This window comes from Electrona antarctica (assembly GCF_951216825.1).
Source record: "Electrona antarctica genome assembly, chromosome: 4".
Lineage (NCBI taxonomy): Eukaryota > Metazoa > Chordata > Actinopteri > Myctophiformes > Myctophidae > Electrona > Electrona antarctica.
The window spans coordinates 51,278,513-51,287,952 of NC_136809.1; positions in this window are offsets into that span (position 1 = coordinate 51,278,513).

The following is a 9,440-nucleotide window of genomic DNA, read 5'->3' on the forward strand; positions in this document are numbered from 1 at the left end:
TTTCAAAGTAAAAAGTTCCAGCATGTGTCTCCACAGTAAGCTGAATTATAAAACGTGTGAATGGAGTTTCTAGGTGAAAGTGATTTTGACGTGCCAATATCTGCCATTGAGCCCCATTGTAAAATTCTCAAATTTGAAAGCACTATATTTCTAAAACTATGAAACATTTCAAAGAATCCTTTTCAGGCAAACATGTCCACCGTAAGATGAACCTAAGTAGGCTTGAATGGGGTTTCTAGGTGTAAGTATGTAGGACTAGTAGCATGCCAAAGTTTGTGCTATTGCCATTGAGAATGCATTGGGCGTTAAAGTTAAATAACTCAGAAACTACAAAACATTTCAAAGTAAAAAGTTCCAGCATGTGTCTCCACAGTAAGCTGAATTATAAAAAGTGTGAATGGAGTTTCTAGGTGAAAGTGCTTTTTTGACGTGCCAATATCTGCCATTGAGCCCAATTGTAAATTTCTCAAATTTGAAAGCACAATATTTCTAAAACTATGAAACATTTCAAAGATTCCTTTTCAGGCAAACATGTCCACCGTAAGATGAACCTAAGTAGGCTTGAATGGGGTTTCTAGGTGTAAGTATGTAGGACTAGTAGCATGCCAAAGTTTGTGCTATTGCCATTGAGAATGCATTGGGCGTTAAAGTTAAATAACTCAGAAACTACAAAACATTTCAAAGTAAAAAGTTCCAGCATGTGTCTCCACAGTAAGCTGAATTATAAAACGTGTGAATGGAGTTTCTAGGTGAAAGTGCTTTTTTGACGTGCCAATATCTGCCATTGAGCCCCATTGTAAAATTCTCAAATTTGAAAGCACTATATTTCTAAAACTATGAAACATTTCAAAGATTCCTTTTCAGGCAAACATGTCCACCGTAAGATGAACCTAAGTAGGCTTGAATGGGGTTTCTAGGTGTAAGTATGTAGGACTAGTAGCATGCCAAAGTTTGTGCTATTGCCATTGAGAATGCATTGGGCGTTAAAGTTAAATAACTCAGAAACTACAAAACATTTCAAAGTAAAAAGTTCCAGCATGTGTCTCCACAGTAAGCTGAATTATAAAACGTGTGAATGGAGTTTCTAGGTGAAAGTGATTTTGACGTGCCACTATCTGCCATTATACATTTCTCACATTTAAAGCACTATATTTCTAAAACTATGAAACATTTCAAAGATTCCTTTTCAGGCAAACATGTCCACCATAAGATGAACCTAAATAGGTTTGAATGGGGATTCTAGGTGTAAGTATGTAGGACTAGTAACATGCCAAAGTTATAATTTATTTCGGACGGCATACTATAGCATGTCGTTTTTCGTGATTTTGGACTATTTGAAAAAAAGATGAAAATCATGAAAAAACGACATACTATTGTTCATGGCTTCGGACGGCATACTATAGCATGTCGTTTTTCATGATTTTGGAGGATTTGAAAAAAAGATGAAAATCATGAAAAAACGACATACTATAGTCCATGGTTTGGGACGGCATAATATATTATGTCATATTTTCCTGATTTTGGCACACTATGTCAGAGCCAGGACTTGAACCTGCAGCCTCCTGAGTACCAGGCAGGCTCTGTACCCAGTGAGCCACTGTGCATGCTGTTCTTAAAAGGCCTAATAGATAATGACAGAAGAGCCAGAGACTTGTTTCCATTGTGGTTCATAAACATTCGAGCGTCTAGAGATAAACAACAGCAAAAGAAACAATAGACAAATCTCCTGTTATTTTATTTTTTGTATTTTATTTTTGTATCAATGTTGTACTCAAAGGGAACAGCAGACTGCATTGTGGCAGCTAGCAAGTAGATCAGTGACTTAGCACACTGGCTGCATGATCTGGAGATAGTGGGTACAAACCCCACTCAAATCTTTACTTGCCAAAATCTGCCATTTACCCCCATTCTGAATTTCTCAAATTTAAAAGCACTATATTTCTAAAACTATGAAACATTTCAAAGAATCCTTTTCAGGCAAACATGTCCACCGTAGGATGAACCTAAGTAGGCTTGAATGGGGTTTCTAGGTGTAAGTATGTAGGACTAGTAGCATGCCAAAGTTTGTGCTATTGCCATTGAGAATGCATTGGGCGTTAAAGTTAAATAACTCAGAAACTACAAAACATTTCAAAGTAAAAGGTTCCAGCATGTGTCTCCACAGTAAGCTGAATTATAAAAAGTGTGAATGGAGTTTCTAGGTGAAAGTGCTTTTTTGATGTGCCAATATCTGCCATTGAGCCCCATTGTAAAATTCTCAAATTTGAAAGCACTATATTTCTAAAACTATGAAACATTTCAAAGATTCCTTTTCAGGCAAACATGTCCACCGTAAGATGAACCTAAGTAGGCTTGAATGGGGTTTCTAGGTGTAAGTATGTAGGACTAGTAGCATGCCAAAGTTTGTGCTATTGCCATTGAGAATGCATTGGGCGTTAAAGTTAAATAACTCAGAAACTACAAAACCTTTCAAAGTAAAAAGTTCCAGCATGTGTCTCCACAGTAAGCTGAATTATAAAAAGTGTGAATGGAGTTTCTAGGTGAAAGTGCTTTTGACGTGCCACTATCTGCCATTATACATTTCTCACATTTAAAGCACTATATTTCTAAAACTATGAAACATTTCAAAGATTCCTTTTCAGGCAAACATGTCCACCATAAGATGAACCTAAATAGGTTTGAATGGGGATTCTAGGTGTAAGTATGTAGGACTAGTAACATGCCAAAGTTATAATTATTTTTGGACGGCATACTATAGCATGTCGTTTTTCGTGATTTTGGACTATTTGAAAAAAAGATGAAAATCATGAAAAAACGACATACTATAGTTCATGGCTTCGGACGGCATACTATAATATGTCGTTTTTCATGATTTTGGAGGATTTGAAAAAAAGATGAAAATCATGAAAAAACGACATACTATAGTCCATGGTTTGGGACGGCATAATATATTATGTCATTTTTTCATGATTTTGGGACACTATGTCAGAGCCAGGACTTGAACCTGCAGCCTCCTGATTACCAGGCAGGCTCTGTACCCAGTGAGCCACTGTGCATGCTGTTCTTAAAAGGCCGAATAGATAATGACAGAAGAGCCAGAGACTTGTTTCCATTGTGGTTCATAAACATTCGAGCGTCTAGAGATAAACAACAGCAAAAGAAACAATAGACAAATCTCCTGTTATTTTATTTTTGTATCAATGTTGTACTCAAAGGGAACAGCAGACTGCATTGTGGCAGGTAGCAAGTAGATCAGTGACTTAGCACACTGGCTGCATGATCTGGAGATAGTGGGTACAAACCCAACTCAAATCTTTACTTGCCAAAATCTGCCATTGACCCCCATTCTGAATTTCTCAAATTTAAAAGCACTATATTTCTAAAACTATGAAACATTTCAAAGAATCCTTTTCAGGCAAACATGTCCACCGTAAGATGAACCTAAGTAGGCTTGAATGGGGTTTCTAGGTGTAAGTATGTAGGACTAGTAGCATGCCAAAGTTTGTGCTATTGCCATTGAGAATGCATTGGGCGTTAAAGTTAAATAACTCAGAAACTACAAAACATTTCAAAGTAAAAAGTCCCAGCATGTGTCTCCACAGTAAGCTGAATTATAAAAAGTGTGAATGGAGTTTCTAGGTGAAAGTGCTTTTTTGACGTGCCAATATCTGCCATTGAGCCCCATTGTAAAATTCTCAAATTTGAAAGCACTATATTTCTAAAACTATGAAACATTTCAAAGATTCCTTTTCAGGCAAACATGTCCACCGTAAGATGAACCTAAGTAGGCTTGAATGGGGTTTCTAGGTGTAAGTATGTAGGACTAGTAGCATGCCAAAGTTTGTGCTATTGCCATTGAGAATGCATTGGGCGTTAAAGTTAAATAACTCAGAAACTACAAAACATTTCAAAGTAAAAAGTTCCAGCATGTGTCTCCACAGTAAGCTGAATTATAAAAAGTGTGAATGGAGTTTCTAGGTGAAAGTGCTTTTTTGACGTGCCAATATCTGCCATTGAGCCCCATTGTAAAATTCTCAAATTTGAAAGCACTATATTTCTAAAACTATGAAACATTTCAAAGATTCCTTTTCAGGCAAACATGTCCACCGTAAGATGAACCTAAGTAGGCTTGAATGGGGTTTCTAGGTGTAAGTATGTAGGACTAGTAGCATGCCAAAGTTTGTGCTATTGCCATTGAGAATGCATTGGGCGTTAAAGTTAAATAACTCAGAAACTACAAAACATTTCAAAGTAAAAAGTTCCAGCATGTGTCTCCACAGTAAGCTGAATTATAAAAAGTGTGAATGGAGTTTCTAGGTGAAAGTGCTTTTTTGACGTGCCAATATCTGCCATTGAGCCCAATTGTAAAATTCTCAAATTTGAAAGCACTATATTTCTAAAACTATGAAACATTTCAAAGATTCCTTTTCAGGCAAACATGTCCACCGTAAGATGAACCTAAGTAGGCTTGAATGGGGTTTCTAGGTGTAAGTATGTAGGACTAGTAGCATGCCAAAGTTTGTGCTATTGCCATTGAGAATGCATTGGGCGTTAAAGTTAAATAACTCAGAAACTACAAAACATTTCAAAGTAAAAAGTTCCAGCATGTGTCTCTACAGTAAGCTGAATTATAAAACGTGTGAATGGAGTTTCTAGGTGAAAGTGCTTTTTTGACGTGCCAATATCTGCCATTGAGCCCCATTGTAAAATTCTCAAATTTGAAAGCACTATATTTCTAAAACTATGAAACATTTCAAAGATTCCTTTTCAGGCAAACATGTCCACCGTAAGATGAACCTAAGTAGGCTTGAATGGGGTTTCTAGGTGTAAGTATGTAGGACTAGTAGCATGCCAAAGTTTGTGCTATTGCCATTGAGAATGCATTGGGCGTTAAAGTTAAATAACTCAGAAACTACAAAACATTTCAAAGTAAAAAGTTCCAGCATGTGTCTCCACAGTAAGCTGAATTATAAAACGTGTGAATGGAGTTTCTAGGTGAAAGTGATTTTGACGTGCCACTATCTGCCATTATACATTTCTCACATTTAAAGCACTATATTTCTAAAACTATGAAACATTTCAAAGATTCCTTTTCAGGCAAACATGTCCACCATAAGATGAACCTAAATAGGTTTGAATGGGGATTCTAGGTGTAAGTATGTAGGACTAGTAACATGCCAAAGTTATAATTCTTTTCGGACGGCATACTATATATAGCATGTCGTTTTTCGTGATTTTGGACTATTTGAAAAAAAGATGAAAATCATGAAAAAACGACATACTATAGTTCATGGCTTCGGACGGCATACTATAGCATGTCGTTTTTCATGACTTTGGAGGATTTGAAAAAAAGATGAAAATCATGAAAAAACGACATACTATAGTCCATGGTTTGGGACGGCATAATATATTATGTCATTTTTTCATGATTTTGGGACACTATGTCAGAGCCAGGACTTGAACCTGCAGCCTCCTGATTACCAGGCAGGCTCTGTACCCAGTGAGCCACTGTGCATGCTGTTCTTAAAAGGCCGAATAGATAATGACAGAAGAGCCAGAGACTTGTTTCCATTGTGGTTCATAAACATTCGAGCGTCTAGAGATAAACAACAGCAAAAGAAACAATAGACAAATCTCCTGTTATTTTATTTTTGTATCAATGTTGTACTCAAAGGGAACAGCAGACTGCATTGTGGCAGGTAGCAAGTAGATCAGTGACTTAGCACACTGGCTGCATGATCTGGAGATAGTGGGTACAAACCCAACTCAAATCTTTACTTGCCAAAATCTGCCATTGACCCCCATTCTGAATTTCTCAAATTTAAAAGCACTATATTTCTAAAACTATGAAACATTTCAAAGAATCCTTTTCAGGCAAACATGTCCACCGTAAGATGAACCTAAGTAGGCTTGAATGGGGTTTCTAGGTGTAAGTATGTAGGACTAGTAGCATGCCAAAGTTTGTGCTATTGCCATTGAGAATGCATTGGGCGTTAAAGTTAAATAACTCAGAAACTACAAAACATTTCAAAGTAAAAAGTCCCAGCATGTGTCTCCACAGTAAGCTGAATTATAAAAAGTGTGAATGGAGTTTCTAGGTGAAAGTGCTTTTTTGACGTGCCAATATCTGCCATTGAGCCCCATTGTAAAATTCTCAAATTTGAAAGCACTATATTTCTAAAACTATGAAACATTTCAAAGATTCCTTTTCAGGCAAACATGTCCACCGTAAGATGAACCTAAGTAGGCTTGAATGGGGTTTCTAGGTGTAAGTATGTAGGACTAGTAGCATGCCAAAGTTTGTGCTATTGCCATTGAGAATGCATTGGGCGTTAAAGTTAAATAACTCAGAAACTACAAAACATTTCAAAGTAAAAAGTTCCAGCATGTGTCTCCACAGTAAGCTGAATTATAAAAAGTGTGAATGGAGTTTCTAGGTGAAAGTGCTTTTTTGACGTGCCAATATCTGCCATTGAGCCCCATTGTAAAATTCTCAAATTTGAAAGCACTATATTTCTAAAACTATGAAACATTTCAAAGATTCCTTTTCAGGCAAACATGTCCACCGTAAGATGAACCTAAGTAGGCTTGAATGGGGTTTCTAGGTGTAAGTATGTAGGACTAGTAGCATGCCAAAGTTTGTGCTATTGCCATTGAGAATGCATTGGGCGTTAAAGTTAAATAACTCAGAAACTACAAAACATTTCAAAGTAAAAAGTTCCAGCATGTGTCTCCACAGTAAGCTGAATTATAAAAAGTGTGAATGGAGTTTCTAGGTGAAAGTGCTTTTTTGACGTGCCAATATCTGCCATTGAGCCCAATTGTAAAATTCTCAAATTTGAAAGCACTATATTTCTAAAACTATGAAACATTTCAAAGATTCCTTTTCAGGCAAACATGTCCACCGTAAGATGAACCTAAGTAGGCTTGAATGGGGTTTCTAGGTGTAAGTATGTAGGACTAGTAGCATGCCAAAGTTTGTGCTATTGCCATTGAGAATGCATTGGGCGTTAAAGTTAAATAACTCAGAAACTACAAAACATTTCAAAGTAAAAAGTTCCAGCATGTGTCTCTACAGTAAGCTGAATTATAAAACGTGTGAATGGAGTTTCTAGGTGAAAGTGCTTTTTTGACGTGCCAATATCTGCCATTGAGCCCCATTGTAAAATTCTCAAATTTGAAAGCACTATATTTCTAAAACTATGAAACATTTCAAAGATTCCTTTTCAGGCAAACATGTCCACCGTAAGATGAACCTAAGTAGGCTTGAATGGGGTTTCTAGGTGTAAGTATGTAGGACTAGTAGCATGCCAAAGTTTGTGCTATTGCCATTGAGAATGCATTGGGCGTTAAAGTTAAATAACTCAGAAACTACAAAACATTTCAAAGTAAAAAGTTCCAGCATGTGTCTCCACAGTAAGCTGAATTATAAAACGTGTGAATGGAGTTTCTAGGTGAAAGTGATTTTGACGTGCCACTATCTGCCATTATACATTTCTCACATTTAAAGCACTATATTTCTAAAACTATGAAACATTTCAAAGATTCCTTTTCAGGCAAACATGTCCACCATAAGATGAACCTAAATAGGTTTGAATGGGGATTCTAGGTGTAAGTATGTAGGACTAGTAACATGCCAAAGTTATAATTCTTTTCGGACGGCATACTATATATAGCATGTCGTTTTTCGTGATTTTGGACTATTTGAAAAAAAGATGAAAATCATGAAAAAACGACATACTATAGTTCATGGCTTCGGACGGCATACTATAGCATGTCGTTTTTCATGACTTTGGAGGATTTGAAAAAAAGATGAAAATCATGAAAAAACGACATACTATAGTCCATGGTTTGGGACGGCATAATATATTATGTCATTTTTTCATGATTTTGGGACACTATGTCAGAGCCAGGACTTGAACCTGCAGCCTCCTGATTACCAGGCAGGCTCTGTACCCAGTGAGCCACTGTGCATGCTGTTCTTAAAAGGCCGAATAGATAATGACAGAAGAGCCAGAGACTTGTTTCCATTGTGGTTCATAAACATTCGAGCGTCTAGAGATAAACAACAGCAAAAGAAACAATAGACAAATCTCCTGTTATTTTATTTTTGTATCAATGTTGTACTCAAAGGGAACAGCAGACTGCATTGTGGCAGGTAGCAAGTAGATCAGTGACTTAGCACACTGGCTGCATGATCTGGAGATAGTGGGTACAAACCCCACTCAAATCTTTACTTGCCAAAATCTGCCATTGACCCCCATTCTGAATTTCTCAAATTTAAAAGCACTATATTTCTAAAACTATGAAACATTTCAAAGAATCCTTTTCAGGCAAACATGTCCACCGTAAGATGAACCTAAGTAGGCTTGAATGGGGTTTCTAGGTGTAAGTATGTAGGACTAGTAGCATGCCAAAGTTTGTGCTATTGCCATTGAGAATGCATTGGGCGTTAAAGTTAAATAACTCAGAAACTACAAAACATTTCAAAGTAAAAAGTTCCAGCATGTGTCTCCACAGTAAGCTGAATTATAAAAAGTGTGAATGGAGTTTCTAGGTGAAAGTGCTTTTTTGACGTGCCAATATCTGCCATTGAGCCCCATTGTAAAATTGTCAAATTTGAAAGCACTATATTTCTAAAACTATGAAACATTTCAAAGATTCCTTTTCAGGCAAACATGTCCACCGTAAGATGAACCTAAGTAGGCTTGAATGGGGTTTCTAGGTGTAAGTATGTAGGACTAGTAGCATGCCAAAGTTTGTGCTATTGCCATTGAGAATGCATTGGGCGTTAAAGTTAAATAACTCAGAAACTACAAAACATTTCAAAGTAAAAAGTTCCAGCATGTGTCTCTACAGTAAGCTGAATTATAAAACGTGTGAATGGAGTTTCTAGGTGAAAGTGATTTTGACGTGCCACTATCTGCCATTATAAATTTCTCACATTTAAAGCACTATATTTCTAAAACTATGAAACATTTCAAAGATTCCTTTTCAGGCAAACATGTCCACCATAAGATGAACCTAAATAGGTTTGAATGGGGATTCTAGGTGTAAGTATGTAGGACTAGTAACATGCCAAAGTAATAATTTTTTTCGGACGGCATACTATAGCATGTCGTTTTTCGTGATTTTGGACTATTTGAAAAAAAGATGAAAATCATGAAAAAACGACATACGATTGTTCATGGCTTCGGACGGCATACTATAGCATGTCGTTTTTCATGATTTTGGAGGATTTGAAAAAAAGATGAAAATCATGAAAAAACGACATACTATAGTCCATGGTTTGGGACGGCATAATATATTATGTCATATTTTCCTGATTTTGGCACACTATGTCAGAGCCAGGACTTGAACCTGCAGCCTCCTGAGTACCAGGCAGGCTCTGTACCCAGTGAGCCACTGTGCATGCTGTTCTTAAAAGGCCGAATAGATAA